Source organism: Ambystoma mexicanum, chromosome 11 (genome assembly GCF_040938575.1).
Source record: "Ambystoma mexicanum isolate Mex_15411 chromosome 11, UKY_AmexF1_1, whole genome shotgun sequence".
NCBI classification, from domain to species: domain Eukaryota; kingdom Metazoa; phylum Chordata; class Amphibia; order Caudata; family Ambystomatidae; genus Ambystoma; species Ambystoma mexicanum.
Genome location: NC_090934.1, coordinates 999,848,017 through 999,870,110, shown reverse-complemented (window position 1 = coordinate 999,870,110; position 22,094 = coordinate 999,848,017). Strand labels below are relative to the sequence as shown.

Genomic DNA, 22,094 nt, shown 5'->3' with positions numbered 1-22,094 from the left:
GACGAGAAGTACCTAGAGTTAAAATGCTGAACAAACATCTCAACATAAATTCCAATGCTATGCAACAATTCATTTAAAATATATTCAGGTACGTTTCTCCTATGTAACTTAATCTGTGCTTCAATAAAATACTGTATAAATTGCATTATTCCCATAGATGTAAGCCTCTTCATCAATAATGTATGATGCACCCCTGACCTTAACAGGTCACTGTGCCCCTCATGTTGCCCCCTGTACCCCTCTGTGCTCTGCCTGCCTCTCCTGGTGCCCCTGTCCATCGCTTTATATAGGACTCCGTCTTACGGTTCCTCACAATGCTCCCACCATATCACTGCCATAGTGACTTCTGTCCCTCACATTGACCTCTTCCCCACGGGATGCCCTCCCACATGTGCTTCACAACTCTGGCCATTGAGTGTTTTACCTTCACCTCATTGTCACCATAATGTCCTTCGATGACCCTCTCCTAGTAAAAGTCAGAATTAAACTGCCTTGTGAGGGCACACCCATACGTTTGGTCAAACGTATTGCCTGTTGGGAATCTTTCTTGTCCTGGCTGAAGAGGGTAATTCCTGTACTTCCTCATCAAGGGCCCATTTCTATAGTGCCCAAAAGTAGGGAAATTCGTGAGCTCCTCCATATAAACTTTTTCCAGTACGGAAAAGCAAAGACTTGTTTATTGTTATTGAATGCAATTTAGAAAATGTACAGCAGGTGATGGAAATCGGGAAACAATTATTGGGTGAACCCTCTCCTCCTTGGAGGGGTGGGGCCGTGGGGGAGAAGTGGGTGGGGCCGAGGGGCGTGGTCCCAGGCCAGGTCACAATACAGTATCTCTTCATAGAGCCCAATCATAGCGATTTGCATAAAAGCAAAGAGCATTAGGGGAACATAAGTATGTCCAGAATTTTAAAGTTGAAACATGTAGTATTGTGATTCAGTAAGAACCCTTTTTGAGATTATAATGAAAGTTGGGGTCTGCAATTTGAATTGTTCACATTACTCACCATAAGAAACAGATTTCTCTGCATTGCAGGACATATATACCAGTCAGAACAGCTAGAACAAGTACGTGTTGGCTGTTTCTGTAGTCATACGGAAGTGTCTGATTGTTCAGAACAGCTCCAGCTTTGAGTGTCCTATTCTGAAGCAGGATTGCCTGAAGCCTGCTAGCGTGAGTGTTGTGGGTAAGCCCCTCAGTCTGGAGACATATTTTGCTTGAGCCCAGCTCCGTGTTGTGGGTAAGCCCCTCAGTCTGGAGACATATTTTGCTTGAGCCCAGCTCCATCCTGTTCCGGCCCATTCCCTACCTTAATTCCACCAGGCAAGATGTTGAGCCAGGTGATTTGAGCCCATTTCTAAACTCTCTTTAGCTCTTTTGTTTGTGATTTTATTTAAAGCCTCACGCTATCTTAGTCATGAGTGTGCTCATAGTTCTGCATGCTTTCTTCACTGCACCATTCCAAGGGACGCTTTGCAAGGACATTTCCTCTTAGTATTGTGCCAAATACAGCTTGCAAGCCAGAGGTGCACTGGCATTTTTCAGGGAACATTGAACAATCTGTATCCTTAAAAGCAAGGTTATGTTGCCCGAGGAAGAGTCGCACGCTCCAGTATACCCAATAGAACAATGTCATCATACTGTAGGACTAGTCAATCCCAGCTCTAATCTGATAGCAAACATTGGATACATTTATTCCTAACGGTTATCCATCACCATCCTATTGCCACTGTAACCTCACAGCGTTTGCTGGGTGTAGACCGGCACATTGGGCCAGATAGGTTAAGAGAAGGACTCTCTCACTTTCGTAAATCTTCCTGTATACTATAGATCACTTGTAAGTGGCCTCTAAGCGTGGACCATCACGAGGATGCCCAGATGCAAAGGTGTGAGGTGGGAAGATAGATCAGTGGGTGATAGTGAGAGCAACTAGGGCCTGGCGGTGAGATATACCTGAGGATGGACAGTGAGAGCGGTACCAAGGTGGAAAAAGGCAAAAGGGGCGAGGGCAGGAGTATTGGTGATGCGATGCCTGGGGAAGTGGGTGCAGGAGAAAGATCAGTAAAGATTTAGGTATTTTTGATCATCGTTTGCATTGAAGCTACTTGTTTGATTTCAGCTGCTACAGATGCAAACCGCTTGGCAACGAGAGGGAGAGAGGGAGAGAGGGAGAGGGAGAGAGGAAGAGGGAGAGGGAGAGAGAGAGATCAGAGATCGAGAGAGAGAGAGAGAGAGAGAGAGAGAGAGAGAGAGAGAGAGAGAGAGAGAGAGAGAGATCGGGGAGGGGAAGGGGCCAAATTGTGATGTTTGTGGGTGGGATGGAAAAAAGTATTGCCCAAGAATTGAAGTAAAGATTGGGTGAGTAGAGTTCATAACATAAATGGCCAGCAGAAGAAATCACAAACATGGAAAGCAGACTTTTCTGTATTACTAATACATTATGACACAAATGTGTGGGGCTGTGTGTGAGAGAGAGGGGTGGAATATACCCACGCAAATGCAGATCCCGTGTGCGCATAGGGGGTGGTAGTAGTCTATGCAGTGATGTATAAAGATTCTGATGCCCAGGCAAAGGTTCATTTTACGAGATTCTTCACCTTTTGGCTGTGCAAGCTAAAGCCAGACACAATTCCTAAAAATGCATGCCGCCATTGTACGCCCATGTGTGCATGTTCAGCGCGCAGTGCATAACACTGCATACTTGGCGTTATGGGGCATTTCATGGAGAATTCCAGCATTCATGCATTGGCAATCCATTGCACCTTAGTGGTGTTGGGATGAATGAGTGCTGGAATGCCATGGGGTTAGCTCGACCACCGGGTGTGTCTTCGGCGAGGCTACCCCCCCTCCCCCCCCACCGGACATTCGCCTAGGCCGGAACGATTCTGCATGAATGAGAGTTCCTCTGTATTCACCCTGTATAGAAAGTCCCGCTCGATGAATGTTTAGTTCTGACTTTTATTGTATGTTGATGCTCAGCTCTTAGTGCATTAAGAAAGGCTATTCCTTCCCTGACTGTGCTTAGTGAATGGATTGCGGGGTTCCTTTAGCTTGTTAATGAAGGAAAGGCCGGGCCCACTCTCCTTGTGGTTCCCCCGCGCTTTTTTCCTATTAATGCGGAAAACGCTGGTGTCTTTGGCTGTTCAGAGACGCAGCGTGATCCCTGGCTATGACTCGCCTGGCAAGGGGAGGGGAGTACAGAACGAGCACTAATGGATTCATTTAAATCCCGCTCCGTTCGCATTAGAAAGATCAAAGGCGAAGCATCGACTTTGCTGTAAGACAAGAAGCTGTGTCCCACCATCCCCCAGCAGCCCGAGCGCCTGCTGGGAGCATCCGGATCTGTGATCACAGGCAAAGGGATCCCCACAGATCTTAGGCTATGTGATCAGGCAGGGTTGGATCCCCCTAGATCGCCTCTAGAGGGAGGAAGTCTTTGAGGCCGCTTATGCCAGCCCTCCTGTTTCCTGTCCTCTTCCTCCACATCTTTGTCGTCATTACTGGCCGTCCCTAGAGCGTTGTTCAGCTTCTCTTGCCTGATTTTTCAATTTGTTCTTCTGAATGTACTGTTTTGAGACTTCACCACTCCTGCCTTGTACCCCGCATTACTGGTGCCATCAGACATCACTGCGAGATGCCAAACTGCTTCCCTATCCAGCAGTCTACGAGCCTATAGTTGGTGATTATTCCCTCTACATCAAAGACGCCTACAAAGTTTCTGGTTCTTTATACACTGCGCTATGGACCGTAGTCTTGGGTCATGCTTATGTTCTGGGATCCTGCTCCATGCTGCACGCTTCAATGCAGTGGGTAATCCTGAAACAGGAAGGCCCCTCTGGTTCTCCTCTGCATAACTGTAAGACCAAGGGGAGTGCTACGTTTTGTTCCATTCCTTTGCTCCTGCATCCTCCTCCCTATCAACTCCTACATGGTGCCCATGAGCACTTTCTGGGCTGTATCTTTCTCTCTTTATTGGCTACATTCTTGACCTCTTCTACACAGGAGGCAGCGAGATGATTGGAGTGAATGAGATTAGGGATTTGTTAATGTGACAAATTAACTTCTGTGGCACCAGTGGTCCAGGGATGAATATCAGTTTCTAAACTACCAGTCAGCCCCACACCTTTGGTACACGAGAAGGGATCCAAACAGATTGGAAACACAAGTAAATTATAAACTTCCTTGTCCAATTTTGGTAACGTGGACAGAACGGCAGGCTTATCTCTGCATGGTCGTGGATTGTTGGGTTAGTTGCAACACGTCCAAAATGCAATTATTACCCAATGATAAATGGGACTGTCCAGTCATGGTTGTATAAACATATCTACTTTATTATTATTCAATAGACAGTTCTAGCACACTACAAAATGCAACCCACCCCGTAAAGGAATGCAGAGGACAGACAGTTTCAAGAAGGAAAAGGGATGCACTCTGGATACTGACAGGAGATTAGTCGGTAAAGTAATTAACCGCAATAGTTCAAGGATACTTGATTTCAGCACAAAGGGAGCAATGGGTTGTAAAATGTCACTAGGGGCCTTCGGAGAAGGACCAGGGGGACAGAAACACAATGTACCTTGTGCTTATAGAAGTTCTTGGTGCTCGACATGGTCAAGTCGGTTTCAGGGTGCTTCGCAGCTCCTGCGACAAAGTTCAAGACGGGAGACAGCTGCGGGTATCAGACGGCAGGCAGTTCGGTGAGTGAGGCTGGACGGACGGCTGCAGACTGGCCTAAACAGCGGCTCAGGGTCAGGCATCGTTGTCTCAGTGCTGGTTGGCGGCTCTGAAGCACTGGTCGAGGCATCTCGGATGATGTTAGCGACTGCGGCTTGACAACAGTCAGCAGTGCAGTCGGCTCGAAAATGTCCTTTAAGGCGGGCACTGGCTTGTCGATGCACTCCTCCTAGCGTCTTCAATGGGCTTGTGTCGTCCTTTAAGGCGGACGGCCCAATGCTGTGGAGAGTGTTCAGACAATGTCCTTGGTTGGTTCAGAGACTCTCTGGCACCTAGGAAGCTTGCTTACAGAGCCTAGCAGGGCACGCTGTGTGCTAGCTGGGTACCAATTCTGGACCTGCTGGAGGGTCCTCTAGATTCAGTATCTCCCTCTGTTCCTCGAGAGATGTTTAAGGGAGGGGTCCTGCTTCCCTTTTTGGAAATCCTGGACTGCCTTCACTGGCGGAAGCTGTACCTTCAGTCAGGGTCCAAATTAGTTCTTCTTTTCAGTCCTTGCAAAGTCTTCAGATTAACTGCCCAAACGAGGGGCTCAACCCTCTTTTAAAGCCAAATGGGCCACAGTGATTGGTGTAGGCTTAGCCTACCTTAATGAATCAATCCTGGGCCCCCACCAGCAATCTCCTATATGCATTAGGTCAAACCAGAGTGCTTTGCAACAGAAAAGGTAAAAGGGGTGAAAACATGTATTACTAAGTCCCACCCATATTCCTGTCTGTTGTGCATCAAAGGGTCTCTCTAGTTACTTGAGCTCTCTGTGGTTCCTTATTAAAGCGGCAGTCTCCTTTGAAGCTGTGGTGCAACCATACTTTTGTTCTGCGCCAAACCACATACTCTTACCTTCTGAATGTGCCCCCCCTGCCGGGATGACTACTGCAAATACATAGTTCCAGACTTCACAGGTCACTGCCCTGGATACTGAGAGGCGGGAGCTGGCTTCAGGTTGACACAGGGCATATCAAAGGTTGTTGGGGTTTTCCAGTCCTTTGTTAGTCCTGCGACCAGGCATCCTGTGGGCCTGTTTGAATGAACTCTTGATTAGTATGCAAGGCTGCCACCAGCAGCTAACAAAGGAAAGGGCTGATCCCTGGAGCCTTTGTTAGTTAATTAGGATGGCCATGGCAGGAGGAAGGTTTTGCCTTCCCCCATCTGAGATGCCTTGATGTACTCTTGGCTGTCACATTCCAAATAAATATGACGGGGGGGACGTTGCCTGTAGGCTGTATCCACCCAGCGTATACAGGTCTATATATGTATGTCGTGCGATGAGCATAGGAAAATGTGAGCGGGTCATCTATCATCATTCAATTTCATTTCAAATTTGAAAAAAGCCCAGGCGGGCGCACACCCACCGAGCAGATGGTCGAATTCCTCACAGTTATGCACATTGATATAGAATTAATTATTCTCGAGGCACTGTTTGTAGTTTTCGGTTTGTGGCCACATTCAGTATCTCCTCTATCAACCAGCTGCAGTTTTTTTGGGTTGGAGAGGAAGATAATATCCAGCCACTCTAATGTTATTTTTATTTATACAATGCAACAGCTCCCACAAGAGGTTACTGGGCACTAAAAATGTATAAAGCATAACCAGAAAAGTCAATGAGGAGGAATATTTGGAAACCAGTATGTCTTTTATATCCTCACTTAAGGAGAAGTGGTCTTCCAATGCACGTAGAGTGAGGGAAAGCTTGATCCAGATCTGGACACTCTGGATGCAGAAAGTCCAGCCTCCAATTCTCTGGATATTTAAATATAGGTAAGTGTATCAGTGGAAACGATGAGGGGCAAAGAGTACATGCAGGGACATAACGAAAGAATCTGGCTGTGGAAAATTAGGGTGTCGCTCCATAAAAGCCTAAATCATGTTACACAACCATTTGAACAGCACGCTTTAAAACCAAAAGCCAGTGTTAGCATGATATGGTTTCTCCACTCCAAGCATGGCAGTAGAATAACTGCAGAATTCCTCAGTCCCTGAGGGCAAGGGCATTACGAATGCTGGCCTAGTAGGATCGTTATCTCGTCTTCCCTCTGTTCCCCCTCCCCTGCCTCGTCGCGCCATGAAACACTTGTGTATAGGAGCGTTATAAATGCCATATCATATCATATCAATGCTGAGTACTACCTAGATTGTATTAGTGTGGACGCATTTATAAATGGCCATTTCTAAGGGATTGTGTCCTCCGACGTATTCCTTATCTTTGATAATACGTTTCCAGCTTGCTGGCCTCGGAAATTTTTTCTGTAGAGGGCGCTGCGCGTCGACGTCCGTCGAGTCGATGTCCCTCGACCGCCACCGTATCGGCGCCGACGTCACCAAGCCCATAAATAGACACGCGCTGCGTCCGTTGCTCAGTTCCGTTTTTCCACGCTTCGTGGGGCCTCGGAACGTCGTTACTCAGTTCAGTCAGGTTTATCTAAATCTATTTCGCGAATATTCCTTATCGTTCTCGATGGCTTCTTCATCAGAACCGACGATGCCGCGATCCGGCTTCAAGAAATGTCGAGACTGCGGTAAAAAAATGTCAGTAAACGGATCCACACAGGGTCTGTTTATGGTGCTTGGGGTCCGAGCACCATTGTTTGGAGTGTGAGGACTGCATGTCCATGACGGCGAAAGCCCTGAAGGAGCGAAAAGGGAAGCTCGAGAGAGGTAAGTCAGCCAAATCCTCCTCGAAGGTTTCGTCGGCTGAGTCGAGGCATTCGTCTCCTCGCCGTCGAAAACACTCCCATTCTAGATCTCGAAGCAGCTCCCACCATTCATCGAGATCTAGACACTCAAAAAAGAGACGTCGAAGGTCCCATTCCTCGTCGTCTTCGGTGTCCCCAGAAAGAGTTTCCTGTCCCACCAAACACAGTTCTCAAGCTGAGTGGGAGGAATTTAGAAAGAAAATGTTAAGCGTCTTCGAGAACGCGGCCTCGACCCCCTCGAAGACAGCTGAGGGTGATACCCCGGGTGAAAAACCCAAAAAATCAAAACGCAGCGAGTCGCAGCACCCGGCGAAACATTCCACTCGAGAGCGCCATGAGCCATCGGGTAAGAAGGCACCGTCTTCGACGCCGTCGTCGAAGGTTCCTTCGACGCACGGGTCGGCGCCATCGACGCCGTTGTCGAAGGGTTCCTCGACGCATCGGTCGATAGACTCAACGCCATCGCCGACGTCGACGCCGATGAAAGAGAGGACCAAGGCTCCACAGCCAAGGGTGTTTTCAAGGGCCTCCGGCACGACGCCGAGACCGTCATCGATGCCCTCGAGTAGGATCCCGATCCTCTCGAGTTCTTCGAGACCCCTTCCAGTTTTTTCGACGCCATTTTCGGCGCCTTCGAAGCCGGTTACATCGGCGTCGACGACTTCGACATTTTCTCGTCCAATAACGACGAGTTTGGCTCCTTCGGCCCTAGAGATGGGCTTTACTCCATTTCAGAGATCAGAATACCCTGGTCTTTCTTCAATTTATGAAGAAAGGGCAGACTCTGACCAAGCAACTTTTGGTTTACAGAGATCCACACTGCCTGCTGCAGAGGATTTCACCTCTGAAGAAAGAAGGCTGAAGGAACTACAGGACTCACTTCATGAGGCAAGTGGACTTGACACTTCCCCAGAAGTGGAATTTGTAAAGCCAGACCCAGGGGAACATGCCGAAACACCATATAGAACCCTGTTGGCAAGAATAATTGAGGTTATGGGTTGGTCTGCGCCTTCACCTGTTTTCCAACAGGATGATCTGACGGATATATTGGACAAAGGCCCACAGGAGGACCCGGTGGTCCCCTTCCATGCAGCCCTACAACGAAAAATTGCATCCAATTGGGAAACTCCCGAAGTTATCCCAGCAGTCAATAAAAGACTGTCGACAAAGTAAAGGGTAGCGGCTGCTGACCCTGAATACCTGTCAAAACACCTGACCCCAGAGAGCCTGGTGGTTCAAGCGGCAACTTCATCCAGCAGTAGGACTGCTTACCCTACTGTCCCACAGGATAGGGATGACAAGAGGTACGACTCTATGGCAAAGAAAGTCTTCTCTGCCTGTAGTATGGCATTGAAGTCCATCAACGCCACCTGTACGCTTGCCAGGTTCAGTCACACATTATGGGAGTGTGCTTCATCTGCGGCTGACTGCGTACCCGATGGAGAGGAGAAGGAAGCCTTCCTTAACATCATTCAAGATGGCAAAGATGCCATGTGCGAATCACTTCAAACAGGCATCGATTCCGCTGACAGTATCAGCAGGGCCATGGCGGCAAGTACAACAATCCGAAGGCATGCATGGTTGCGAAAGTCGGGCTTTGCCCATGATGTACAGACCAGACTTTTGAATATGCCCTTTAACGGCTCTTCATTATTCGGGAAAAAGGCGGATGACAGTCTGGAAAAGTTACAGACTTCTAAAGCAGCAGCAAAATCCTTAGGAGCTGCTTTCCGCCAAACTCCTTTTCTCCCCTCAGGAACCTCTGGGAGAGGAAAGTCCTTTCGCTATTATTCCGCATTCGGAAAAGGCAGAGGACAGCCGCCTCAAAGAGGCCAAAGAAGATTCACCCGAGGTGGACGGGTCAAAGGTACTAAGACCGCAGCAGCAGCAGGTGCCTCTTTACCCTCGGCATCTGCATCAGCCGCCCCCAAACCACTCTGAGGCCTTCGCACACAAGACACCTGTAGGGGGGGCAGGTTAACTCACCATCTGACTGAATGGCAGGCTTTAACGTCAGATCCTTGGGCATTGGAGACAGTTGCCCAAGGCTACTGCCTACCCTTTCTTTTTTTTTTTTTTTATTCTTTTTATTACATTTTTCAACAGATATAACATTCCCCATAGCTCCCCCCCCTTTCCCACCCCCTCCCCGCGGCGCTGCCTCAGGTTTTCCGTTTTTTCCCGTAATTTCCTTGTGTCTCTTCGGGGTCATTGCAGATCTAACAGTCTTAAGTGTTGCGGACGCCATCCGATCCTGAAGTCGTCTCCGAGGAAAGTTAACACTTCCCCCCACTCGCCTGCAAAGTTCTGCATTACATTGTTCATTGCATAAGTGGCCCATTCCATTGCCACGATTTCCCACACTTTACGCAGCCAGTCCTGGAATGTCAGAATGTCAGAGCTTTTCCACCTCTGGGCTATCATTGTCATTCCGGCTATAGTAAGTATCGCCCGCGCTCTTTCTCTGCCTCTCGGCTCTCCTGCCGCTTCCTCGGGCCGAAGGCCCAGGAGGGTCCATTCCGGGGGTGTGTTCCCCCCCTGATCCGAACACCTGTTCTTGTGCTTGACGGATTTCCTTCCAGAATGGGTCTATCTTTGGGCACCTCCACCAGATATGTTCCGCTGTGCCCTCCTGCCCGCAGCCTCTCCAGCAGATTCCCGTTGTCTCCGGGTACATCCTGCGAAGGCGGGCTGGAGTATAATGCCCTCATAGAGTATTTTGTACCAGGCTTCCTGGGTTTGCGAGGCTCTCGCTAGTTTGGGGATTTTCTTCCAGAGCTTCTCCCATTCCCTCTTCTCTATGCCCCTGCCCAGTATGTGTTCCCATCTTCCCATATATGCCCATTGCGCCCTCGGAACAGCTTCGTCTAGCATGTTGTACAGCTGCGAGATTAGCCCTTTCGAGCCGTCATTGGTCATTAAGAATTTCTCGAAGTGGGTCGGAGATCTAGTGGCCGCCTCCTTGTTTGTGGGGTGGAGAAGCCAGTGGCGCAGCTGGGAATATCTCAGTCTCTCGCCCTCCCCCAGGGCGAAGTCCCTTTTACAGTCCATAAAGGTGCTGATTTCCCCCCCTATGAACATGTCTCTCATTCTCCGGCAACCCCCTTCCCGCCAATTCCTGACTGCCCCCCTCTCCAGCCCAGGAGTGAACTTTTTGTTATTAAATATAGGTGTGAAGGGGGACGGGTAGGTTGTGATCTCTTTGTGTTTAACCAGCCTGTCCCAGTTATCCGCCACTAATTTAGTGATGGAGCTCTCGTACATGTGTTTTGGTCGGTGCTGCTTAGGTAGCCACAGGACCTCCGCTAGATCATGCTGTGTGATGGCCCTGTCCATTTTGACCCAGTTGTTTTCTTCCCCCTCATGGAGCCATTCCCTAATGACCCTTAGCTGGGTTGCCTCATAATATTGACGGAAATTAGAGAGGGCTAGTCCCCCTTCTTTCCTCGGGGCCATGAGTTGCTGCCTGCTTATCCTTGCTCTTTTCCCCTCCCAGGTAAATTCGTTCGTTGCTGCTTGGAGCTCCCTGAAGAAGCTTGCTGAAACATTTTGGGGGATGGCTTGAAATAGGTAGAGCATTCTTGGCAGTGTGACCATTTTTATCGCTGCGAGCCTCCCGAGCCAGGAGATCCGGAGACTCTGCCACCTGTGGAGGTCTTTTTTTAATACTTCTCATTAGGGGGGGGTAGTTTGCTGCATACCATCCTGTGAGAGTCAGGGTAATCCTTACTCCTAAGTATGTTATCCCCCCAGGCCGCCATGCGAATGGTGTTAGTCTTTTTAGCTCTTCCCTCTCCTCTTTCCCCAACGTCAGGTCCATCAGCTCGGATTTGTTCATGTTTATGCGTAATCCGGACGCTACCCCAAATTCCTCGAGTAATAGTCTACTCTGCCTGCATGATTCTATGGGGTTAGTCAGGGTGAGTAGCATGTCGTCGGCGAAGGCCGCCACTTTATGCTGTCTGCCCCCAAATGGGATTCCCTGTATTCCCTCTGACTCCCGAATGGCCTGTAGGAGGGGTTCTAAATAGATTGCGTAGAGGAGGGGCGAGAGGGGGCATCCCTGCTTCGTGCCTCTTTGGAGTTGGAACGGTCTCGATGTCGTGCCGTTCACTACCACTCTCGCTCGGGGCCCCTCGTAGTTTGCCTTGACCATCTGCAAGTAGGCGCCTGCAAGACCCATTTTTTCCATAACCTTAAACAAGAATGACCGCTCTACCCGGTCGAACGCTTTTTCAGCGTCCAGAGATAGTAGGGCCGCCGGGGTGTGAGTTTTTTCCGCCTTTTCCACTAGGTGTGCCACCCTCCTTATATTGTCCGCTGTGTGCCTTCCCTTTATAAATCCCGCCTGGTCCTGATGAATCAGGTCCGGGAAGAGCCCCTCCAGCCTATTGGCTAGGATTTTTGTGTAGATCTTAGCGTCCACATTGATGAGCGCTGTTGGCCTGTAGGAAGATCTTTCCAGGGGGTCCTTACCCGTTTTCAGGATCAGGGAGATCTTAGCTTCCTTCATGGATGGCGCTATTTGCCCTCTATCTCCAAAGGTGTTAAAGAGATAGGTCGATTGTGGTACAAACAGCCCAGCAAAGGACTTGTAGAATGCTGCTGAGAACCCGTCTGGACCAGGGGCTTTGCCTGCGGGCAGGTTCCTGATAACCCCCCTCACTTCATCCTCCGTTATTTCTTGGTGTAGACCCGTCTGGGCGTTTACGTCTATTCTGTGCAGGCCTACCTTTTCCAGGAATGCATCCTGGGCTTGGGTGTGGGGGTTTTGTGAAGTGTACAATGTCTCATAGAATTTGGCCATGGCATCTTGAATATCTTCTGTTTGAGTAACCCTATCGCCTGTTTCTGTCTTTAGGGCCAAGATTGTATTTCTTGACGACGCTCCCCGGAGGAGGCGTGCCAAAAGAGCGTCTGATTTGTTCCCTTAAGCATAGAACTTTTGTCTCACGTAAAGTAGGGCCCCTTCTGCTTTTTTGGTTCGTAAGATCCCCAACTGCCCCACCGCCCTCCTGTGTTCCCTCTGGTTGGGTCTACTGGAGGTCTCGGCTACTTTGTTCCTTGCTTCCTCGACCTCTGCCTCCAGCCGGGTCTCCAGGGCCAGCAGCTGCTTGTGTCTTTGTGCTTTGAGTGCTATGATCTCCCCCCTCATAGTAGCCTTAAACGCATCCCATTTTATGTCTTCTGCCGTGTCTCCCCTTTTATTATTGTTGAAGAATTCCCTCATCTTTCCCTCTATCTCCTCCCTTAATATGGGGTCCCTCAGCACGTGTTCCGGGTATTTCCATCCCCACACCCCCCTACTCCTTCTTCCCAGTTCTAGCCGCAATGATAGTATTTTGTGATCTGCTATTCCCATGGGTCCCACCTCTATCTCCTTGACCCTTCCCACCAAGGTCGCTGATACCCAGATATAGTCTATTCTGGACTGTGTCCCATGAACTTCAGAGAGGAAGGTGTAGCCCTCCGCGTTCCCCTACAGTTCCCTCCAGACGTCTCTCAGCCCCATGAGCGCCATTTTATCTCTCAGCCCTGTCGAGGCCACTGCTCCCCCGCCCGTGCTCCTGGCCCCCCCTGATCTATCTTTGGCCTTATCCCAAGCTATGTTCAAGTCCCCCATTATGATTGTCTGACCCCTTGCGTACTCCTCTAGTTTTCCGAGGATGCTCCTCAGGAAGGAGTCCTGCCCCGAGTTGGGTGCGTAAATGACCCCAATGGTACAAGTCACTTCCGCTATCTTGCCTCTCACTATTATGTATCTGCCCTCCTTGTCCCTGAGGGTCTCCTCTTCCCTGAAGTTTACCGAGTTCCTGATAGCTAGCACCACCCCTCCCGTTTTTGTGGGTCCTGATGCCTGGTACACCTGGTCGAACCCCCTTAGCTTGAGTCGGCCCTGGTCTTTTCGGAGAAGGTGTGTTTCTTGTAGCCCCAGGAAGTCTGGTTTTCCCCTTTTCGTGAATTGGCCAAGCTTTTTCCTTTTCAGCGGGGAGTTGAGCCCCCTGACATTATGGGTTACCCATTTGAATGGTGATTTGTCACCTGCTGAGTGTGTTCCCCCACTTTTTGCCTCTTCCTTCTTTCACTTCGCTCCGAGATCCCGGATGTTTTGCAATGTACACTGTGTCCCTTTGGAAGCACCTGGAGGGTCCCAGTCCCCCTCTGACTCCCTTCCCCCCACTGCTCCCCTCCCCTGAAGACCTTGCCACTAGGTCTTCCCATCCCCCTCCTCCTCTCTCCAGGCTTCCTCGCCCTCGCTGATCCCATGATGTTTGCTCGTCTCCCCTCCTCCCCTCCTTGAATAAACCTTTCTGTCCACCACCCCTTATGATTGTCCCGATTTCATGTCAGCCCTCTTCCTCCCGTGCCGTCCCCTCCGCTGCTGGTTCTATTTCCTGTCCCTTCCCTTCAGGCCCCCTCGGGGCGGGTCTCCTCCTTTTCCCCTCCCCCACAACCGTCCACTCCCATGGTCTGGGTCTCGTCCCAGCCCCTGCTTCCGATGATTTTCCCGGTCCGGTCGCTCCACGCTCCTGGTCCAGCTCCTGATCCAATTCAATTTGCAGGATGTCTGCCCCTTCTTGCATCGTAGTTATCCGCTTTTGTGTGCCTGCCCACTCGAACAGGAGCCCGAATGGAAAGGTCCACTTGTACTTGATCCCTTGTGCTTTAAGTTTGGAAGTGATTGGGCTCCATTGTTTCCGTTTGAGTAGGGTACTGCTGCCGAGATCCTGGTACAGTTCGATCCGTTGACCGTTATATGATATCGGCTCTTTCTGCCTGGCCGCCCTGAGAACCGCTTCTTTTTGGGCATACCTTGTGAATGCGGCTAGCACGTCTCGCGGCCTGGCTCTCGGGTTCTTGTTGAGGTGGCCCACTCTGTGAACCCTGTCCAGCTCTATCTTGTCAGGGGAGGACTCCCCCAGCAGCTCTGCGTAGATCCCTTGGATGGTCTTTTTTAAGTCTCTGTCCTGTACCGTTTCCAGCAAAAATTTCAACCTGATGTTGATCCTACGAGACCTGTTTTCCATGTCTTCCATTCTGATTTCCAGGTTCCGCGTCGCTGTGTCCAATCTCTCGATTGCTTCGCTATTCTCTGTTGTTTCTCTAGCCACCTCCTGTAGGCCTTTTTCGACAAGGTCCGTTCTCTCTCCCAGCTGGCCCACTTCCTGCTTAATTTCTGCCATCGCCTGGTTTATGTCGGATCTCATCAGTTGGAATTGATCCTGAAATGTTCTTCCCAATGAGGTTTGAAAAGAGAGCATCTCCCCGCGTAGGTCCTGGCGTGAGATTTGTGCTGTTGGGTCCGGATTCCCAAGATGCTCTTGTCCCGTGGTTCCCTCTTGTGTACTCCTGCGCTCTTCGTTAGTATCTTTATTCGCCCACATAGTTACGAGGGGCCTGATGCGTCAACCTGCGGCATTCCGCTTTTGTTTGTCCTGCTCTTGTTCTTGGCAGCCATGGTTATGGGATTCAGCCGTGTACGGGTGGCCAGGCGACTCTGCTGCAGTGGTAGGGCCCCTGGCCGGAGAGCCCCCCCCCCCGAGCGCGCAGGCGCCCCCCCAAGCAAGCTCCCCGGCTGCGGCTCACAGAGTGTCCCCTTAATGTCTCTCCCTTTAATGACCAGTTGGGCTTTATACCCGGAGTGAGAGACTCCCTGCGGATCCGGGGAGAGCCAGCACCGGTGCAGAGGCCCTCCACAGCTGGATGCTAAGCTCTGTTTGTGACTGGAGATAGCGGTTAATGAGCCGTGAAGTATTGCGCTTATCCCCCCGCTCCGGGTTTGAACTTATTTGAGTCCTGGTGCCGTGGCCCCCGGGATGGTTGAGCAACGGGAGAGGGGGCCTATCAGCCTCTTTGCGCCATGCTCTAGTTCTGGTGGCCGGCGGGAGCAGGCACAGGGCCGAGGTGTGTTGCACGTATGTATATATATATATTTTATTTATTTATTTATTTATTTATTTTATTTCATGGCGCTGGACGAGGGGGGCCCCAAGCCCAAGCCCGCAGGGGGGCCCGCGCCGCCTCCCTCCGGGCCTCGGCTGATTGGGGGCGGCCCACACAGAGTGCTCCTTCGGGGCCAGGGGCCCCGCGCCGACCGCCGCACTCCTGGTCTCCTTCCCAGCGGGAGCCCTCACCCCCTCACCTGCGCCGCCCGCCGGCCGATGTCCTCCTGGGGCCAGTAGAGTGCCTGCTTCCCCGATGGGAGTCCTCCTTTCTCCGGTGGGATCCGCCGGTTCCCACGCCGGCAGGCGGCTTCCAGGTCCTTGCCCGCCTCCCGCGCAGTGATGTCAGCTGGGGGCCCGTTCAATTTGGGCCCCGATCCGGCGTGTGCCCTCTCGCTGGCCGATCCGAATCCCCGCGGGTGGGCGTGCTCCGCGCCCCCGAGCCTCCCCGCCGCGGCCAAGTCCAGCAGACCCTCTCGGCCCGAAATCAGTGATGGGCCTGCCTCTCCTTCTCCCTGCAGGGCTCTGCTGCCTCTGCTTATGATCGGGGGCTCAGGCTCACACGCTTGATGGCGGGGGCTCCCGTTCACTCTCCTGTGGCTTATTCCCCTCCGCCTGCCGGGGAAGTGGGAGCAGGGCCGCCTCCTCTGCCAGGCCCGGGGTGTCCCCTCCTTCCGTGGGGCTCCGGACTTCGGGTTCCTATTTCTCGTCCTTGCTGGACGTTGCCACGGTCGTGGAAGCACTCCTGTGTGGGGGACACCGCACAATATTTTCAGCCTCTCGTTAGCTTGCTAGGGGTGGTGGAACCGCATAGTTTAGCTGGAGGAGACTGGAGCGCCGTCGACACACGTCTATCTGGTGTCAGCGGCCATCTTGGAATCCCCCTACCTACTCTTTCTACACATCCCTCAGAGTCATCCACCGGGGAACAGCTCCCTAAAAGTTCCAGATCCGCTCCTCTTGCAGGAAATTATGGACCTGATAGAGAAAGGTGCCATAGAACCGGTACCTGTAGCGGACAGGAACAAGGGCTGGTACTCCCCCTACTTTCTCATACCAAAGAAGGACGGAGGACTGAGACCCATCCTGGACTTACGAGAATTGAACAAGTTCCTCAGGAAGGACAAGTTCAAGATGGTAACTCTCTCTCAGATCCTTCAGGCCCTCCAGCTCCAGGACTGGCTGGTATCTCTGGACCTTCAGGAAGCTTATTTCCATGTGCCAATCCATCTCAAGCACAGGAAATACCTGATGTTCGCAATTGGCAACTCTCATGATCAATTTCGAGTTCTGCCATTTGGGCTGACCGCCGCCCCGAGGGTCTTCACCAAACTGATGTCGGTAGTGTTGGCGAGTCTAAGGAGGGAAGGGATCCACGTCATCCCTACCTGGACGATTGGCTGATCAGGGCCGTATCTTCGGATCAGGCCCAGACCCAGCTAGATTATGTCTGCCTCTTCCTTCACAGACTGGGCTTCTCCCTCAATTTAAAGAAGTCACAGATGATACCATCTCAGAGACTCCAGTTCATTGGAGCGGTCCTGGACACTTCCCTGGGAAAAGCCTTGCCACCAGAGGTGAGGGCTCAAGATATTCTACAGGTGGACACCAAGTTTCAAAATGCCCAGCGTCTCCCAGCCTTCAACTTTTTGAGGTTGCTAGGCCTCATGGCATCCTGCATCTTCCTTGTGCCAGAGGCTCGCCTGAGAATGAGATCTCTTCAGTGGGCACTGAGAAGTCAGTGGTCACAATTCTCAGGGAGAATGTCAGACCTCCTCCGGATTCCGGACAAGGTAGCCTACTACCTTCAATGGTGGGCCTATTCAGAGAACATCTTGAAAGGAGAACTGTTTTGGCAACCATGGCCGGAGATAACAGTAGTCACAGACGCCTCGCTCACAGGGTGGGGAGCCCATGCCAACGACTTGACCATCACTGGTCGTTGGTCTCCATCGGAGTCCAGACTACATATCAACCTATTAGCTGAGAGCGATCAGACTAGCGCTGAAAGCTTTCCTGCCATCAGTACAGGGGAGAAATGTCCTGATAATGACGGACAACACGGTGGCCATGCACTACCTCAACAAAAGAGGAGGCATAGGATCACTGCCACTGTGCAGAGAGGCAATGCAGCTCTGGTTTCGGGCAATTCGGGAAGGAATCTCTCTATCGGCAGTCCACCTAGCCGGAGAGAAGAATTTGACAGCGGACGCTCTGAGCAGGCAGAGCACAGTCTCACAGGAGTGGGAGCTAGCTCAGGTAGTCCTTCAAGAGATCTTCGCCCTTTGGGGAACCCCCAGGTGGATCTGTTCGCCACAAGCACCAACAGGAAGTGCAATCTGTTCTGTTCAAGGGAATTTCCCCCGAGAGGAGCTCTAGGAGATGCGTTCGTAGTGGACTGGGAGTTCCCACTCCTTTATGCATTCCCACCAGTCCCTGTTATTCCTCAAATGATCAGGAGGTTGAGAAGATTCCGGAAAACCATGATCCTAATTGCCCCGGATTGGGCCAGGAGAACGTGGTACCCGGACCTTCTAGATATGTCCATCTGCCCTCCAATCCGTCTTCCACTCAAAGAGAATCTTCTCTCGCAGAAGGGAGGTCAGGTTCTCCATCCAGACACCAGAACCCTCAACCTTCACTCTTGGCTTCTGAAAGGTTGAGGTACAAGGATTGGGATATCCCTGATGACGTCATGGAGGTGTTGCTTTCGACCAGAAGACCAGCAACAAAGTCTTTATACCGGTGCCGTTGGAACAAGTTTTGCAGCTGGTGTAGGGAAGAGAATATCGACCCTTTTTCATGCGGTACACCAACAGTGTTATCGTTTCTACTCTACTTGGCAAACTCAGGCCTTCAAGTTGGCACTGTAAAAGGCTATCTCGCAGCGCTTTCTATCTTCAAGCGCACTGCGGAGGAACCATCGTATTTCAAAATTCCTCTAGTGGTACAATTTCTCAAGGGTCTAACTAATGTTTACCCTCCAAAACCATTCCAGGTTCCATTATGGGACTTAAATTTAGTCTTAAACTTCTTAATGGGCACTCCATTCGAACCACTTCACTCTTGCGCATTGAGATTTCTCACACTTAAAACTGTCCTACTGGTAGCACTAACATCTGCTAGGAGGGTGAGTGAGCTACAAGCTCTCTCCTGTAAACCCCCACATACAATCTTCCACAAGGACAAGGTTGTCCTTCAGGGGAAGCCTAATTTTCTCCCAAAGGTGGTTTCTGAATTCCATATTACTCAGAAAATTACCTTGCCTTCTTTCTACCCTCCTCCCCATCCGGGGAAAGAGGAGGAAAGGCTACACAGGCTGGACCCTAGGCGAGCTCTTAGCTTTTACATCAGCAGAATGGCTAGAATCAGGCAAGCAGACCAACTGTTTGTAGGATACTCAGGTCACAAGTTGGGACTACCCATAACAAAACAAACCATCTCCAGGTGGATTATCTTGGCCATCCTGGAATGTTATAGACTGGCAGGGAAAGAGCCACCCTAAAACCTCAGGGCTCATTCAACCAGGGGTATCGCAGCCTCTTCGGCACTCCAGAGAGGGGTACCGGTCCGGGACATATGTGCGGCTGCCACATGGTCGTCCGCACATACATTCACAAAATTTTACAATCTGGATTCCTCCACTGCTCAAGAGACCAGATTTGGCAAGGCCGTATTACACTCGGTCCATCCCTAAAGGGATACATAACACTATCACTCCCTCCTCCAATTACATACCACTGCTATGGGAGTCTATCAAAGATAAGGAATACGTCGGAGGACACAATCCCTTCGAAGAACAAGTTACTTCTTACCTGGTAACGTTCTTTCGACGGGATGTTCCTCCGACGTATTCCTTATCACCCCTCCCATCCATTCCCATAGTGATAACTTCCTTTTTGGTTGCAGCATTCGCTCCTTCAAGATTACTAACCGATTCAGGCATGTCTTTTCTTATACTACAAAACGGAACTGAGCAACGGACGCAGCGCGTGTCTATTCATGGGCATGGTGACGTCGGCGCCGATACAGTGGCCGTCGAGGGACATCGACTCGGCAGACGTCGACGCGCAGCGCCCTCTACAGAAAAAATTTCCGAGGCCAGCAAGCTGGAAACGTATTATCAAAGATAAGGAATACGTCGGAGGAACATCCCGTCGAAAGAACGTTACCAGGTAAAAAGTAACTTGTTCTTCTAACATAGCTTGCACTCTTGTTGTGGAAAGGTAAGGAATGGAAAGAGACCTCCTAGAAGTCACAGAGAGAAGAAGCCTGATCTGTGACTGCCCCTGTGTGTGGGGCAAGTAACATGTTGGCAACAATGACAAGCCCCACGTTTCCAATGTTTTAATGGTATGTGGGAAGATGAGGCCCATGGTCATTGACATTGAACAAATCCCATGTTGCCATGCTTCAGGCGTGGCACACATTCACAGCTAGGATTTGTGTTTTTGATGCATTCATCTCCAGCCTGTTCTCTGCCATGCACTCTAATGTGGCTAGAGGGCAAGTTGTATAGTAAGCCTTAGAGCAGAGCTTTCCAAACTGTGCCGCAACACATTAGTGTGTCAGCGCAGTGTGTAGGTGTCACGCGAAATGCAGAAAAATGGGCAGAAGGGCAGCGCAGAGCTCCCTTACTCGCGTTTGCTTCCCTTGGCCCCTCCCGCGGAACTTCCTAAAGCAGCTAATGTTAAAGCTAATGATAAAGCAGCTAAGCCTTAGCAGCAAAGGCTTAGCTGCTTTTGGATCGTGTGGCATCTTGACGTAGGATGCATGTGATTGGCGGTGTCGGAGCGGTATGGCAAGGAGTATGGAGATGCTGACCGTACAAGGGGTGTGGAGAATTCAGAATTCTCATTGGGAACTCTTTTAATAGAGCATATAACTGAGCAATTAGTTATGAGTTACACCACCCCCCAACTCTTGCTGTGCTGAGCAGAGGAGTCCCGTGGAGGTCCCGGACTGGGACTGCACTGAGCGGACCATCCGGCATCTTTGCCAATCGGAAACGGAGCTCACTGGAGGCCAGAACCCTTGAAATCGGCGTGCTTCCAATCACCCGGGCGAGCACAGCTGCAGGCTGTCACTCCGTCTACCCACCTGTTGCTGGCTGACAGTAGGCCTCCCTCCCAAACCTAATGTGGCAAACAGCTAGCGACCCACCACGTGGAACTTCTAATTTGATTCCTGCCATTTATTTTTATTTTTACTGTGTTGTAATCTTGGATTGACCACCCACTGGCAGTATACCACCGGAGAGTGCTGGAACTGGACTCTGGACATAGGCATTGCAAATATTTGCAGCAATATAGCCTTGAAGTGAGACATATATATATCTAAACCATTTTTGTTGGACTTTGGCTTCTCTACTTCATGTGTTTTTGCAGCTGAACTCCTACCTGGACCTATGTGTCCTAAATACTTTGGTTAATTTTGTTTATTTTTCACATTTTCTCCTGGTCCTGATTCCTATCTTTATCTCACTTTATCACTGTGGGGCTGAAGCGCAGGTGCTGTTTTTTCATAAGAAAAAACAGAGAAAGATAACCGCTAAAAATAGTCCTGGTATTTTCATATTTAGTTAATGCTAAAACCTAAAAATGGTTTAAAACGCTTCTACTACACACAGGTTTGTTGGCTCTCAAGAGGTCTAGTGCTTTGTCGTGTATACGAATTGAGTGAAATTATGTTTACACTTTTTGAGGCAAATCGGAAAAATGAATTCTGCGATCTAATTCAAAACAAACTGTACAACATTGGCGTATCTTGCTGACATATTTAAACATTTGAATAAAATAGACACCATTATGCAAGAAAAGGAGAAAATATCTTAACAGCGGCAGATGCAATTTGTGCTATGAGAAACAAAATAGCAATTTGAAAAAGGAAAGTGAAAGGACATTTTGATTTTTTTTCCAAAACTGATGAGTGCCAGCTAAAATTTGATATCAGCTCGCTAATTGTTGACCATTTAACATAGGTAGGAGAGAAAGTTCACCATTACTTCCTAATGTTGAAATCCAAGACTATGATTGGATCAGAAATCCATTTCTTTCAACTGTAACAAGGACATTATGACTTATTGAAAAAGAAGAATTAGCTGACATAAAACATTATCGAAATCTGTTAATGATGTATGAAGAGTGTGACTTAGACAGCTTTTGGATTTGCATTCCAAAAATGCAACCAAACATAGCTTAAAAAAAAGCGTTACAAATTCTTCTGCAGTTTTGTACTTCATACGTTTGTGAAGTATCCTTTTCAACGATGGCTTAAAGACGCTGAAACGTGGAAAAGCTGAGTTCATAGCATCAACCTCATACATCCCATTAAAAAGTTAAGTAGTTATCAGATCAGTGTTGTTAAATTTTGTTTTAATTCTTGCATATATTCATCGAATTAGTTTGTCATAAATGACAATGTATGTTATCTTACAAATCATATCTTTTAAAATCCCCATACATTTCGTTATTACAATTTATGTATGTGTCCCTATCTCTTATAACAGGGTTAGTTTAACCTCTGGTTTGCTAGTAAAATTGAATTACGGTCTTGCGAAATGATGCATGTTAAGAAGTGTGAAATGTTTGGAAAACTCTGCTTTAGAGCCTTCTAAAGATGGATACACTTTGACTAGGAGCTCTGCGTCAACTATATAGTTTTAGAAAAGCATACTCATCTGATTCAATAACTGCATCAGTGTGATCCGGTATGTACTGAATAGGA

At 49.7% G+C, this 22,094-nt stretch overlaps 1 protein-coding gene across 1 annotated transcript in view; it reads left to right on the top strand.

The window, feature by feature from the left end:
• FRMD5 (FERM domain containing 5) overlaps positions 1–22,094 on the top strand; it is a 914,572-nt gene that overhangs the window by 398,965 nt on the left and 493,513 nt on the right. The gene's annotated exons all lie outside the window — the stretch shown is intronic.